Source organism: Ornithorhynchus anatinus, chromosome 17, assembly GCF_004115215.2.
Source record: "Ornithorhynchus anatinus isolate Pmale09 chromosome 17, mOrnAna1.pri.v4, whole genome shotgun sequence".
NCBI lineage: Eukaryota > Metazoa > Chordata > Mammalia > Monotremata > Ornithorhynchidae > Ornithorhynchus > Ornithorhynchus anatinus.
The window spans coordinates 18861652-18877883 of NC_041744.1; positions in this window are offsets into that span (position 1 = coordinate 18861652).

Genomic DNA, 16232 nt, shown 5'->3' on the forward strand with positions numbered 1-16232 from the left:
ACCCGCGGGTCCCTAGAGATGGGTTCGGTTTTGCTCACAGCGAATTCAGAGGGACCGTCAAAATGTAGGGGAGAAACAGAAAAGCAAACCTCACAGAGGAGGGAAATCAACCCCGAGAGTGTGTACCGGTATATTGGAAAACACTTGCAAACCTGTGGAAAATTACTTCATTTCCAGATTTACAACAACGAGAATGAGTCAACGGTGATATAACTAAAAATACGGAAGCATATTGGAGCTGGGGGCCTGAAGAGCTGGGTTCGAGTCCTCGCGCTACACCGACCCTGCTGGGTGAGCTCTGGGGGGAAGAGAAAAAGAGAAATCAACCTTTCAGGCCTCGGCTTCCACATCTACAAAACGTGCATGATGAAACCTGCCTCTGCCCGCTGCACGGGTACGTTGTGAGGACTGAAATGAGATAACTCACGTGAAAGCGCTTTGTAAAAGTGCTCTACCCTAAATAAGGTATCATTATCATGGCTCCGAGCCCCATGAGGACAGGGATTGAGTCCAACCTGATTACTTAGTGCTTAGAAGAACGCTTGAGTCACAGTAAGTGCTCACCCAGTACCAAAATAATGATTATTTGTAATAATAATAATGCTGATATGATGAATCTAGCAAAGGTATTTATTGGATGCCCGTGTGCAGCTAAGTGCTGGGAAAAGTACAATGAATAGGCTGGATCTCTGCCTCGAAGGAATCTAGCGGGAGAGGCTTTTTCCGTTTTTAGAGGTTATTTCAGCTTCCTCTCTGAACAAAATAGAAACACAAGGGCTCTCGCCTGTTGAGAACCTTTCCTACCCCCAAAAGGAGGAAGTACCGAGAAGCGTCGTAGCCTAGTGGATCGAGCACAGGCCCGGGCATCAGGAGGACCCGGCTTCTAATCCCTGCTCCACCTCTTGTCTCCGTGACTTTGGGCGAGTCACTTCATTTCCCTGTGCCTCAGTTACCTCATCTGCAAAAGGGTGATTAAGCCTGTGAGCCCCACGTGGTACAGAGACTGTGTTCAACCTAATTAACTGGGATCTAACCCAGCTGGGAGAGCAGTGCCTAGAACATAGAAGCAGGGTGGCTGGGTGGAAAGAGCCCTGGCTTGGGAGTCAGGGGTCATGGGTTCGAATCCCTGCTCTGCCACTTGTCAGCTGTGGGACTGTGGGCAAGTCACTTCACTGCTCTGGGCCTCAGTTCCCTCATCTGTAAAATGGGGATGAAGCCTGTGAGCCCCAAGAGGGACAACCTGATTACCCTGTATCTACCTCAGCGCTTAGAACAGTGCTCTGCACATAGTAAACGCTTAACGAATACCAACATTATTAACATCATTATTATCACATTCAAAGAAAACTGCTAAAAAAAAGGAAACTCCCTATCGATTATGCAATAGTGCACTCTTGCTAATATGCTTTAGTGTCTCTGGCAGAATGCCGGAACTATGTCAGCAAAGGACAGATTTTCAGAGGTCAAAAGGAGGGAGGAGGCTTGGGGGCAGACGGCAGCAAACCATACAACTGTCCAGTATCGGCGGCGCCGACTGCAAACTAAGAGAATCCTGTCCGGTGTTTGTTTCTCGCACTACTGCTGTCCGTGAAGAAAACAAGATGGTGACTCTGACAGAAATCCATTTCGTTTGACCAGTGTAGAAGTAACGGGAGGCCACAGGAAGGTCTTAAGATCTTTTGTGGAAATTGATACGGCAATTTCTTCTAAAGCATCAATAGGGAACCCGTCCAGAGTTTGAGCGAAGCTCCCGGACATTCATTTTCTTGATCCCTTGTCACCCAGATTTCAGTGATTCTTTGGCCGCAGAAATGACAAGAGAGTAAATTGGAACGGGAGGCGGCGTGGTCTGGCAGAAAGAGCACGGGCTTTGGAGGCAAGAGACCTGGGTCCCAACCCTGTAATTGGCCTGTCGTGTGACCTCGGGCAAGCTGCTTAACTTTTCCGCACCTAAATGTCTTCGGATGTAAAAGGGGGAGGAGATTCCTCTCTGAGAGAAGCAGCGAGGCCTAATGGAAAGAGCACGGGCCTGAAAGTCGGAGCAACTGGGTTCTGATCCCCTCACTGTCATTCGTCGGCCTTGTGACCTCGGAAAAGTAACTTGACTTCTCTGTGCCTCAGTTCCCTCAACTATAAAATGAGGATTAAGACTGTGAAGCCCAAGTGGGACAGGGACCGTGTCCAACCTGATTACTTTGTATCCACCCCAGCGGTTAGAACAGTGCTTGGCACACAGTAAGTGCATTATTATTATTAATAATAATCAGGTTGGACACATGGTCCCTGTCCCTCTTGGGGTTCACAGTCCAAGAGTCTAAAGAACATTTTCACTTCTGGATATCAGAGATTTTGTGTCTGATGCTGTCTGGGGCAGGAGTCAGGGCTGAATGGAGCGAAAAGGTGATTTGCAGCGCTGTTATTAATTACCAGTAATAGTAATTAAGAAAGAACATGCTTCAGGGACTCTAGTGCCAACTTGTTCATCGGGTTGCCCTCAATTCTCAGAACAACGAGAATGCTGACATTCGCTATTCCCTAGCGACGCAAAACTTGAGTCGTCCTATCCCGCCGGACTCTCCCAAATCAATCACTGGGTGGTACTTACTGAGCGCCTAACTCGGTGCAGAATACTGTACTAGATGCTTGGGGAAGTACAGTACAAGCTAGTCGGTAGGTGAGATCTCTGCCTACAAGAGGCTAAAAGTCTAGAGTGGGGGGGGAGAGACATTAAAATAAATTACACGTAGGGGAAATAAATCCCCAAACGCCGTTCCAAGACTGGCTCGATTCCAGCTAAGCAAATTCCTCATGGAATGTTTCTTTTCCAAGCCAAAACGGCCTTGTCGGTGGGAAGGGTACGAGATTGGGAGCCAGGAATCCGAAGTTTTGGTCCCAGGTCCCCTGTCCTGCTGTGTGACCTCGGGTAAGCTACGTAACCTCTCTGGGCCTCAAGTTCCACACCCATAAAATGAGAATTCAATATCTATCCTCCTTCCTAGTTAGCCCGTGAGCCGGACGTGGGCCAGGGGCTGTGTCCGGCCTGATTTAGTACAGTCCGTGGCATATAGTAAGCGCTTAATGAAGGGCCCAATTATTATTATTTGTGATCTGATCCGACCGTGTATCTGGCAGATAGTGGGGGAGAAATGCAGTGACTCCCTATAGACTGTAAACTCGCCGTGGGTAGGGAATCCGTCTGTTCGCTGTTATATCATATTCTCCCAAACGCTCAGTACACTGCTCTTTGCGCTTGAATGGATGAATGACTGAATGGCATCTGAGAACTATGTGACCTGGTGGAAAGAACACAGGACTGACCCGATGCCTGACCCTGACACTTGCCTTGCTGTGTGACTTTGAGCAAGAAACCGCCCTCTCTGAGTGTCGGTTTCCCCCTCTGAAAAATGGGAATGCAACGCCCGTTGTCGCTCCTCAAGGGTGAGCCCCCACGTGGGATGAGGATTATTTCCAGTTTGATTATTCTGCATCCACCAAGCCATTACCGGTACCAGTACCTAATAAATACCATCATTGATATTAATTTAGCGGCTGAGATCTGACCCAAAACACAGCTATTAAAGAGAACATCAGCCAATCATCTTTCCCTCGGCTTCCTATCCGGGTTTCTAGTCTTGAGAGTCGGGTAAAGATTTACAGTTATCAGCAACCGAATCCACTGCATTTTTTGAATCCTCTGCATCTCTTCAAAAACATAGCCCGAAGCAGCAACGCCACACCAAATGACATGGATAATTAGAGGGAGTATTTGTTTTCCATCAGAGAGAACATTTTTTGGGGAGGAGGGGGTGAAAATCCTCTCGCTCCTCTAATCGCATCTCTGTCGGCAGAGCGTTCTCCTTTCAAACATCGGTACAGAAGACTTCATCTTAAACTTCTCTTAGCATTTTTGGCATCATTCTAATTACTTCAGCACAGAGCTCTTAAAACTTAAGTCAGACCCAGTCTTAAGTACCGTCATCAACAAGAATGAACGATTTGGTGGGGGGGGGTGGAGAAGTTAAATAACAACATAAATGGTAAATTCATTTCTTGTGTTCTTCCTGAAAGCCTAATCATCTAAAAAAAACGTTTTGCATTTTCTACATCCTCTCCTCTCCAGATCCTGCAAACTTGTCAAACCACTCGGCGAGAGAACGCTCATCTTTCATTCAGGTGAGAATAGAGACCGTGATAGGCTCACCTTCCAAAATCCTCCAGGCAATGATCATCCCCACTGAATGATTAAAGACCTCACACTTGAGATTAATTCCTTAGAATTACCCCCACGTTGCTGTTTCAGACGTTTCTGAAGCTACAACCCTCCCGTTCCTCATTCCTTATTTCAAAGCCTGTTCTGTTAGAAAGATTTCCTGAGCAGAACAGGCCAGCAGGAGGGATTATTTCACATTTTCAATGGTTGGTTATCTCAGGGAACCTAAATGTCAGCGCTCCACGACAAGCCTAGAACGTCTTTCAGATGAGCCACCATCTTATCTCTTGGGTTTCATTTGCATTAACCCGCCTTCCACCTCCCGACTACAGTCCGCCCCGATTGCTGTCACTATTTAATGAGACTGTTTATAACCGAAGGAAACCGCGGATTGGATCTGGTACTATAAACCACTTGAAAGATCAAAGCGTGAAAACCTCAGTCCTTTAACGTTCCCAAACTGGGCTGAGAACTAGAGAGTTTTAGGAAAATGAAAATATTGACTCATCTTTAAGGTCCACCTTTGCATATCTGCTTGGCATGAAACTTGGAAGCTTTTCTGCCCCAAACACAATTCCCTAGATGACACCGCACGGCTTTCTGGTTTCAAGGCAAGACACTCCTCTAGGAGGGAATTCCTTCTTTCGGGAGGGGAGATAGTCAAGGAGATGAATTTATCCACATGACAACATGGGAAAATTCCACACTTGTAAAAGATTTGATGACGTGGCAGGGTAACTTATTTCTAACGTTGCTGTGGACAGAAAAATAAGCAGGTACACTTGAAAACGGGAATTAACAAACGTGGGAGCCGCGGGAAAAAATTACGATAATTGTGTAAAACTCTATTTTCTGATCAGTTGTAAGAACTCAGAGCACGAAAAGGAGGCCTAGGCATTTTGCTGACAAATTATTCTTCTCGCCTTTTTTCAACCAGAGACTTAAAAATAGCTGCATAAAAATTTGGGTTATCCATCTAAGTCTATGAAAAAGTCATTTGATAAAGAGCACCAAAATTCAGACGGATATTTAAACTGCAAAATGCCAATGTTTCCTGTTACTAAATGGACCTCTATAATTTAAACAACTTCCACTGAAAGTCAAAATTTGCAAAAAAAAGGAAAAAAACAACCAAAAAAAACACCCAACAGAGTTTTAAATAACCGCTTCTTCCCGATGCTGGAATAATAGTCCTAACACCGAAAGGAGACATTTTCTCAGGTCACACGGCTTTATGGTATTTAAATATTTAAGCTGCTTTCAAACATTATTGAAGTCAAGGAGGAGGTTAGAAACTATTTTTGCTGCCCCAGGTTTTTTTCCTTATGTAGATGCGCTTAAAGCCAACGTGTTTTCTTAATTTTCTTAGGATAAAAGAAATCCGACTCCTTTTCATACAAATATAGATTTACGAGAGGAGAACGCAGATCGTCTGAGCGGAGCAAATGACAAACGACCGCCATCCCGGTTGAGGTACTTGTCGTACGTATCCTGATTCGAATATTGCTTCAGTCTCCCTGCAGACCTCCCTGCCTCCAGCCTCTCCCCTCTGCCGTCCATTTTTCACTCTGCTGCCCCGATCGCTTTTCAAAAGCACCATTAGCTCATGTCTCCCCAATCCTCAGGAACCTCCGGTGGTCCCCCAACCCCCTCCACGTCGACCCTAAAACTCCTTACCCTCCGCTTTAAGACACGCAGTCCGCTCCCTCCTTCCTACCTGTGTCCACTCTTTTCCCGCTTCGACCCGGCTCCCACTTGGTTCTTCTAATACCAACGTAATATAATAGCTGTGTGACCTTGGGCAAGTCACTTAACTTCTCTGTGCCTCAGTTGCCTCATCTGTCAAATGGGGATTAAAACTGTGAGCCCCACGTGGGACGATCTGATCACCCTGTATCCCCCCAGCGCACAGAACAGTGCTTTGCACATAGTAAGCGCTTAACAAACACCACCATTATTATTTCCACTAGGCCACCCTCAGCAGCCGCAGGGTAGACAGAATCGAACGAGGTGGAATTTACAAAGCTTGGCATGTTCTGACCGGACATATTTCCATGATGCTTTTTCTCGTACACAGGAAATGTGCATCTTTCTACCAACTCAGTCATTATCATCAGTGGGATTCATTGAGCGCTTTGTACGTGCAGAGCACTGTACTGAGTGCTTGGGAGAGGAAAACATAACATAGAGACACATTCCCTGCCCACAGGAAGCTTACAGTCCAGAGGGGGAGACAGACAGTGATGAGAATAAATAATTTTTAATTTGCGATTTATAGATATGTCCAAAAGTGCAGTGGGGCCGAGGGCGGGGCGAATACCAAATGCCCAGGGGTCACAGATCCAGGTGCGAAGGCAGGATAGAAGGGAGAGGGACCTGGGGAAAAGAGGGCTTAATCAGGGAAGGCTTCTCGGAGGAGAAGGCGCCTGGATAATCCCTTGAAATGGGGGAGAACGGCGGTGTGGCGTTCACGGAGCGGAGGGAATTCTGGAATAATGGATGTGGGAAAGGGATAAACGGCGAGATAGACGAGATCATCTCCCAGATACAGTCAAGCATCCAGGACGCCGAGCAGATCCTCAGTCAATGTCAATGACCGAGTCGGAAGAGGGAACTCGATCAGCCAGACTGAATTGAGGAGAACAGAGGATTAATCTCGTAATTCGCCTGGCTTGACAACATTAATCCTCCGCCTCAAGAGTTTGAATTCCCTTGAATATTCAACTCCAGAAAAGGCAAGTCCTTCTATTTCAGCTACAATCCATCAGGGAACTTTATCGCCCATCAAAATTATGGAGTTTGGAGAATATTCGATTCGAGGCTGGCTGAGAGTCTTAAACGAAACCAACTCGACAGTTAAACGCCCTCCCGTCTCCTATTTCATGTGCAATGAAAGGCACTTTCTCGTCCGAGGCGGTTTATAACGCAATTATGATTTTATCTAAAGTATGAAATCCGAAGCGCCCAGCCTAATGAAAACCAGGTGACCAAACTCAATTTCAATATTCAGTTCCTGTTTGACTATCGTTCTGATTTTATCGCGGTCTTTGTCCACGGAATTAATCTATTAAAAAAAAAAATGGATCCACCAATTCCGAGAAACCATCGTCTCTCGACCTGAAAAGCCGCCTGTGTATCTTTGAGCGTGAGATCGATCTACATTAGTCTTCCAGCCCCTTTCCCGATCTACGAAGTTTCAGCCTCCCGGAGATCCCATTTCCACCTTTCCAAAGGGGCTTTTGGGCCGTGACCTTCCCGAAGCAGTCTCGTGGACCGAGCACGGGCCTGGGTGACCGAAGGACCGGGGTTCGAATCCCGGCTCTGCTCCCTGTGTGCTGCGTGACCTTGGGTAAGCCACTTCTCTGTGCCTCAGTTAAGACTGTGAGCCTCATGTGGGACAGGGATTACGTCCAAACTGACTGGCTTGTATCTAACCCAGTGCTTAGAGCGGTTCTGGACACATAGGAAGCACTTAACAAATACTATTATCGTTATTATTATGAATATGTTCATAACTTCCAGGGACAACGTCTCCATTTTCTGCCGACTGCTACCTGTGAGGAGTAGCAGAGAAGCAGCGTGTCCCATGGGAGCTCTTCCTGCCACTGCTTGCCTGCTGTGTGACCTCGGGCAAGTCGCTTAGCTTCTCTGAGCCTCGCTGACGCATCTGTAAAATGGGGGATTAAATCCTCCTCCCTCTGATTTCAACTGTGAACCCCGTGTGGTAAAGGGATCGTGTCCGGCGTGATCATCTTGTATCTACCCCAGTGCTCAGTACAGTTTCTGGCACAGGGTGAACGCTTCACAAAGTGCGTTACAAAAAAAGTCACGACTTCTCTGTACCTCACTTTCTTCATCTGTTGAATGGGAATTCAATACCTGGTCTCCCTCCCACTTTGAATGTAAGCCCCAGTCAATCCATCAATTATGTATATTTAGCGCTCATTACGGGCGGAACAATACATCACGCTCCCGGGAGGGTAAAATATAACAGAATTAGCGGATGCGTTTCCTACCCATAACGAGCTTACAGTCTAGGTGGGAGAGAGTAATATGAATAAATAATAATATATAATTTAAAGAAGGCACATCTCCCCTTCAAGCCCCCCTTTCCTCTTCTCCCACTCCCTTCTGCGTCATCCTGACATCCTCCCTTCATTCATCCTCCCTCCCGGCCCCACAGCACACAGGTATATATCTGTAATTTTTTTTTTTTATAGTAATTAATGTCTGTATCCCCCTCTAGACTTTGAGCTCACTGTGATTAGGGAGTATTTCCGTTGTGGTGTCGAACTTAGTACGATGCTCTGCACACCGGAAGTTCTCAATAAATACGATTGCTTGACCGAATGAGTGAATGGGTGGGGCGAATAGCAAACGTCCAAAGGCGACAGAACGAAGTGCCCGGACGACGCAGAAGGGAGAGCGAGCCGGGAAAAAGAGGGCTTAATCCGGGAAGGCCTTCTGGGGGAGGTGACCTTAGTAATGATAAAAATGTTGGTATTTGTTAAGCGCTTGCTATGTGCAGCGCACTGTTCTAAGCGCTGGGGTAGATACAGGGTAATTAGGTTGCCCCACGTGAGGCTCACAGTTAGCCCCCATTTTTACAGATGAGGGAACTGAGGCACCGAGAAGTGAAGTACCTTGCCCACAAACACACAGCTGACAAGTGGCAGAGCCGGGATTCGAACCCATAACCTCTGACTCCCAAGACCGGGCTCCTTCCACTGAGCCACGCTGCTTCTCTAACTAACCCTTTGAAGATGGAAAAATGGTGCTCTGGCATATGAGGAGGAATACGCAGAGAATCAGCGTGGCTTAGTGGAAAGAATACGGACTTGGGAGTCAGGGGTCACGGGTTCTACTCCCGGCTCCTCCGCTCGTCAGCTGTGTGACTTTGGGCAAGTCACTTACCTTCTCCGTGCCTCAGTCACCTCATCTGTAGAATGGGGATGAAGACTGGGAGCACCAGGTGGGACAACCTGATAACCTTGTATCCCCCCAGTGCTTAAAACAGCGCTTAACACCAACATTACTCTTTTTATTGTTATATAACACCACCATTACTCTTATTATTGTTATATGGGGGCAGGGACTGGGTCCGACCTGATTCTCCTGCATCTACCCAAGGGCTTAGTTCGGTGCTTGACATAAAATAGGCTCTCGCTGGAGACCATTAACAACAACCACAACAAAAGATGTTGTTATTGCGTGAGCCGGGAGGGAGAGGTCGGGAGAGTGGCAGAGTACTAGAAGTGGAGAAAAAAACCGGACAGAAGTGACGAGGAATGTCGGAAACACACACGTGCCTTGGGTCCCACAGGCTCAGGCTGATGTTTATTCAGGAGAAATGTTAAATGCCGTTTGCTGTCGGTGCAGGACTTGACCTCAATTACCTGGAATTGGCTCGTGCACCTTGTTGACCAACATTTTCTATCTGAAACCTTCCACGCTTATCTGAAATTGGCATTTTCCAAGGTTATTCTCTGATTACCATTTCTCCGGTGATAACTGGGCCGTAAGGACTAGTAACTATTCAGTTCCGTTGAGGTGGGTTCTGCTGTTCCTCCGCGTATGGGGTGAGAGTAAGACACGTATTCCCTGATAGGACGCCAAGCCCCGAGCGGAAAACGTTCTTCTCGCCTCCTAGTTCTGGACTAACTCTGTTAGGTGAGTTCTGGGATTCTCTAAGATGTTTAAAAGCCAGGCCGAGTTTCTCCATCCATGACTTTGTATATATAATGGCATTTGCTAGACTGTAAACTCTGTGGGGATTATTCATTCATTCATTCAATAGTATTTATTGAGCGCTTACTATGTGCAGACCACTGTACTAAGCGCTTGGAACGGACAGATCGGTAACAGATAGAGACGGCCCCTGCCCTTTGACGGGCTCACGGTCTAATCGGGGGAGACGGACAGACGAGAACCATAGCAGTAAATATGACTATCAGAAGAAGCATGGCCTAATGGATGAAGCACGGGCCTGGGAGTCAGAGGGTCACGGGTTCTAATCCCGGCTCCGCTACTCCTCTGCCGTGCGAGCTTGAGCAAGTCAGTCGGAGTGAGAAGGTTTGCGTCAGAGGAGCGAGGTGCGCGGGCTGGGTCGTGGTGGGAGGAGAGCGAGGGGAGGTAGGAAGGGGGAAGGTAATCGACTGCTTTAGGGCCCAGGGTGAGGAGATTCAGTTGGCTGCGCAGGTGGTGAGACGACAACCGGAGGGTCTCGAGGGGGTGGAGAAACACGGACTCGACGTTTTTGCAGAAAGACGGAGTCACCTTGGAACGTGGCCGAAATCAACGCGTTAAAATCAACCGGGCAGAACGAGGCGAAGCCCGTATGGGAGACGGTTTCCAGATTGACACCACTTTCCCTAACCAGAGATTTGTTCCTCCCGAAAACCCACGATTCCTGTCATGTCTCAGCCACACCGTCCGATAACAAATGGGTAGCTTCGCGAGCATCTGAACGTGTAAACTAACATCCGCGCGAACGCGGTGATTTCAAAAGAGCATCAACAAACCCTTTACTTTTGCCTCAGCAAGTGATCATTTGCCACCCGGGCTCACCGAGATTTTCTAGAGCCTCTTTAAATGCCGCTCCGTGGTCCACGTCCTCGGCTTTCGTATTAACACTCGGCTGGCGTCAGCGAATTTACCGGGTAGATGATGACGACTGCGAAGGACTCATTACGCTACTTGAGGTCGGCGATACCTATTTAAAAAGCTTCCTCACAGATACGGCGCTTTCTAGAAACGCCATCGCACCTCCAAATAATCGGTGTTTAAAAAGTCCCCGAATGCCATTTAGGCCACTTGCAAATCAAAATGTCTATAAATATGTACGGTGTTTATTGTACGTGATGGATGGTAATAGTTCCTCTGGAAGCATTAGAGTTCATCATTCCATTGTATTAAGGCAGTTTCCTTTTGAAAACCCGCGGATTTTATTAACTCATGCATTGTTCTATGAGCCTCGATTTATTCTCCACAAAATCTCGAACTTCAAGTTGACAAGTTTTCTCCCAACCGACTCGGGAAGAGTTCGACGCATAAAAAGCCTGTCCACTCTTTCGGGAGTCAGCCGAACTCAGAATCAAGGAGAGATTAAAGACAGCTTCGTAATAACGATAATATTGAGGGCATCTTCCTATCTCTCCACTTCATTTCTTTTCTCACTTCACAGTCTCTTTTCCTCCAGCATTTTCCGATCCTTCTGGTTTCGCCAGTTCTGGCAGAGGGCGGGAATAGATTCACGTGGACGTCTTAGATGGGAAAGGAAAATGAGCACTTTGTTACTCACTGGTGCTGAAGTAAAAACCGACTGGATCCCTGACGGTTCGGGATCATTATATTTCTCCGACAACGCGCCAGGAGCAGATCTCCCCAAATAACTGCCAAGACGATCGTCTGGCAAGGAGGGCGGGGGCATCAGACGGGGTTGTTTTTAATGTCGATGCCATCTGGCAGCGTCGCGGCTGGGGAAAGGATGGGATACAAAATGGTGGCGTACGCGTCTGGAACCCAAATTCCCCCAGACAGGATAGGGCCGGGCCTCGCTCACGAGCTCAGTGACTCTACATTCCTGATGTAGTCGCTGAACAGCGACAGCTTGGGGAGAAGAAAAATGGGTGGGATTTTTTTTTTAATGGTCTGAAGTGCTCAGCATGTGCTCGTCACTGTACTAAGCGCTGGGGTAGATACAGCTGAGAAGCCGCGTGGCTCAGTGGAAAGAGCTTTGGAGTCAGAGGTCATGGGTTCGAATCCCGGCTCGGCCACTTGTCAGCCGTGTGACTTTGGGCGAGCCGCTTAACTTCTCGGTGCCTCGGTGCCCTCATCTGTAAAATGAGGATTAAGACCGCGAGCCCCACGTGGGACGACCTGATTCCCCTGTGTCTACCCCAGCGCTTAGAACAGTGCTTGGCACATAGTAAGCGCTTAACGAATACCGACATTATTATACAAGGTTAGACACAGTCCATACCCCACGGGGGGCTCAGTCTAAATACCCATTTTCCAGATGAGAGGCACGGAGACCTTAAGCAACGCGCCCAAGCAGACAAGGGGCGGAGCCTGGATTCGAACCCAGGTCCCTCTATCAGGCCCGGGCTCTCTCCACCGGGCCACACTGCTTCTCTTGAGGATGAAGCTTCAACTGGCAGCTCGGAAGGGGCGAAAGAGTTTCGAGCAGAGGGAGAGGTGGGTCCCCCCCGACGTTCCCCTGGGGACGCGGAGTGCTTAAAGGTGATTCATTCCTTACGGTCCATTAACTTTCCACGTATCAACTGGTTCAGATGGTGGAGGAAAAACACCAAATGGATTTCAACTCTGGATGCCCCCTTCTCCGTGCTTCCGCTGATATATTTACACCTTTACAGCAGTCACCCGTTCGGTGTTAAAAGCATACTCGGTAATGACACGGTGTTCAGAGGCCCCGGGAAAGAAATGGGTAAGGAGTGTCAAACGCAAAGAGACGGAGGAAGAAGTGGCTGGAGAGAGGGAAAGCACAAACGGGGCCGACGCGGAACACACAACTTTAACCCCAGATCTCTCCTGGGGCCCAAAGGCCGGTACGCTTCTATTAGCGTTCTTCGGGAGAAAAATAATGCAGATCGAGAGCCGGCAGACTCACGGCCCTGGCCGAGAGCCCACGCGTCCCCGAGGTTTGAAAATTCAAGGATATTCGCTACGGTGACCATCCAGCGCAGTGTGTAGAATCGAGTTCCAGGAAGGAACTGGAGAAGCGGCACGGCGTAGCGGACAGGGCGCGGGACGGGGACCTGGGTTCTCATCTCAGCGCCGCCACCTGTCCGCTGGGCGACCTTGGGCGACTCATTCCGCTTCCGCGGGCTCCGGTCCCCTCATCTGTAAAACGGGGGTCACGACTGTGAGTCCCATGCGAGACAGGGACTGTGTCCAACCTGACGGACTTGTAACTATCCCAGTGCTTGGCGCCGAGTGGGCGCTTCATGAGCGTTATAGTAATCACGATTAAGGAGTTGAGATCGTAAAGCTCCAGGGGTGCGGAGCTTAAGGGGGTGGGGCAGGTCCTGATGGACAAAATGGCGGAGCAATAATAGTAATAGTAATAACGGTATTTAAATAAATAAAATAAAATAGTCGAAATTTATTTCACGTTTAAGCATCCAGGACACTACTCTACATCAGAAAGTGTGAGTCCACTGGTCTGCACGCAGAATTGCTCTCATTCAGCAGAAACTCAGATTGTGAGCCCCATGTGGGACAGAGACCGTGTCCAACCTGATTAACTTATATCTACCCCAGCGCTCAGTAGAGTTTCTGGCACATAGAAAGCGCTCAACAAATACCATTAAAAAAGCCAACAAGACCCTTCTCCGCCACTTGTCCACTGGGTGACCTCGGGCAAGTCACTTGACTTCTCTGGGCCTCGGTTCCCTCATCCGTAAAGCCGGGGAGTGAGACCGCGAGCCCCACCTGGGACAGGGACGGCGTCCAATCTGATGAGCGTGTATCTACCCCGGCGCCTTGCACGTAACATCTTGCACATAGGAAGCGCTTAAAAAAGGGAGCTCAGTCTACTGCTTTACGCATGGAAGTCACAAAAAACCCCGCTCTGCCCACGGTAGTCACTCAGTACACTGTTTTGCACACAGAAAGCGCCCAATTCACTGCTCTGCACACGGCAGTCATCCGAAACACCGCTCGGCCCATCGGAGGCAACCAGTACACTGCACTCCACACACAGGCCCAATTCACTGCTCGGCCCACGGGAAGCCGGGACGCCACAGAAGTCGTCTAGAACGGCACCCGACCGTCGCCGGATGCTGTCGCGCAGTAGCTGACACGGATTGAGTCACGTTTCCATTCTAACATGCGTCACTTCTCTCACCGGGACAGGGTTGCAGGAAATGTGTTCCCATTGGTAAAAACGGCTCCGAGGTCCTGGGTTCTAATCCTGGCTCTGCCACTCATCTTCACCCTGGGCAAGTCGCTTCACTTCTCTGGGCCTCAGTTCCCTCATCTGTAAAACGGGGATTGAGACTGTGAGCCCCAAGTGGGACAGGAGCTGGGTCCAAACTCGATTTGCCCGTATCCTCCCCAGCGCTTCGTTGAGTGCCCGGCACATAGGACGCGCTTAACAAAAACCATCATTAATTAATTGATTAGAATGAGACAAGAGGTTGGGGGGGTCCCCACGGGGACGCCCCCCCCCCGGGCCCCTCAGCCTCGGCTGCCTCCCTCCGTGTCCCTGCTATCTGCAACCGCCCCCAATCCCGGAACCGCCCAGCTCTGGCAGCGGGTTGGTTAGCAGCAGCAGAAAGATGGAATTGCATTGGCACCTGGAATTTTCGGAGTCAGAAGGAGCTGGGTTCTAATCCCGCCTCCACCGCGGGTCGGCTGGGTGACCTTGGGTGAGCCACTTGACCTCTCCGTGCCTCAGCTCCCTCAGCTGGAAAAGGCTGTGAGCCCCGGGTGGGACAGGGACCGGTATTCAACCCATTGAACTTGTACCTACCCCAGGACATAGTAAGTGCTTAACAAATACTTCAAAAATGTATCTCAAGATATCTATTCTCCACTCACGATAGGCCTCGGGTGAGATTATCCAGCACCTCATAAATGCCGGCACCACCAGAACTGTTTTAAAGGCAAAAGTAAACTCTCCGCCTCCTTGAATAGCTCTGTTTTCCCCGCTTTTTCCCGCCGAATTAACCTAATTCCGCAGCTCCTCTTTCCTCCGGAAACTCTTCTCATTGGGAAAAGGAGTTAGCCATTTTCTCAACATCCCGTAGAAATTCCACCGGGACCGAACCAGGCCGGGCCGGGGGGAACCTCCAAGCCTGCCGTCCGGGTGATTCTCCGGGGTGTCGGAGTCCTCTCCCGCCGAGCTGGGCCTAAAGAAATGCGTTTTTGATCTTCCCGGAGGGCTCGTCCGCTCCTCCGAAACGCGCCAGACAGAGGGTGATGGATGAGAAGGCCTTTTCCCAGCTTCTCCCGTCGACTTCCTCGCGATGACGGCGGACGGAGGGATCCCGGTGTCCGGGCCCCCTGGGGACGGTCACGGCCGCGACGCAATTAATAGGCCCGGCGAGAGGAATCATTCGTGACGGCGAAGGGGCCCGACACAGCTCGCCGTAACGGACTGTCACGGTCGGCCTCGCTGGCTCCGCACGACGACCCTACGAGCCTGCGGCGAAGCAGCGTGGTCAAGCGGAAAGAGCCCGGGCCTGGGAGTCAGGGGACCTGGGTTCTAATTCCGCCTCCACGCTTAACTTCTCTGTGCCTCAGTTCCCTCATCCTATCTCACCGATCTCCTACTATAGCCCAGACTGCACACTTTCCCCGATCTCATCTATCTCGCCGCCGAGCCCTTTCTCACACTCTCCCTCTGACCTCAAATTCCCTCCCCTTCCACAGAAGCCAAACCGCCTCTCTCCCGAGCTTCCGAGCGATATTAAGGTCACATCTGCTCCGAGAGGCCTCTCCCCGATTAAGCTCTCCTTTCCCCGCCTCCGCCTCCCTTCTGCATCGTCTATTCACTTGGATAAATACCCTTTTAGTACTTGATATTCGCCCCACCTTCAGCCCCACGGTAGTGATGCACATATCCTTAATTTCTTTGATTTTATTCATGTCTGTCCCCACCTCTAGACTGTCAACTCGTTGGGGGCAGGGACTTTTCCAACTCTGTTGTATTGCATTCTCCCAAAGTGCTTAGTACGGTGTTCTACACATGCAATAAGCTCTCAACAATAACCGGGCTGTTTGTCAAGCGCTTACTATGTGCCAAGCACTGTACTAAGCGCTGGCGGGGGGGGATCCAAGCACATTAGGTTAGACAGCGTCCCTGTCCCAAGTGGGGTTCACAGTCTCAAAACCACTTTAAAGATAGAGAAGCGCTCAACGAATACTAACATTATTATCCTCCCTCCTGTCTTCCCATCATTTTTTCACCCTCGACCTCCGCTTGCGCTTTTTTCGTTATCCGTTTACACGTTCTCCTATTTGCGCGCTGCTCTCTGTAAATCATTTAACCTCCGAT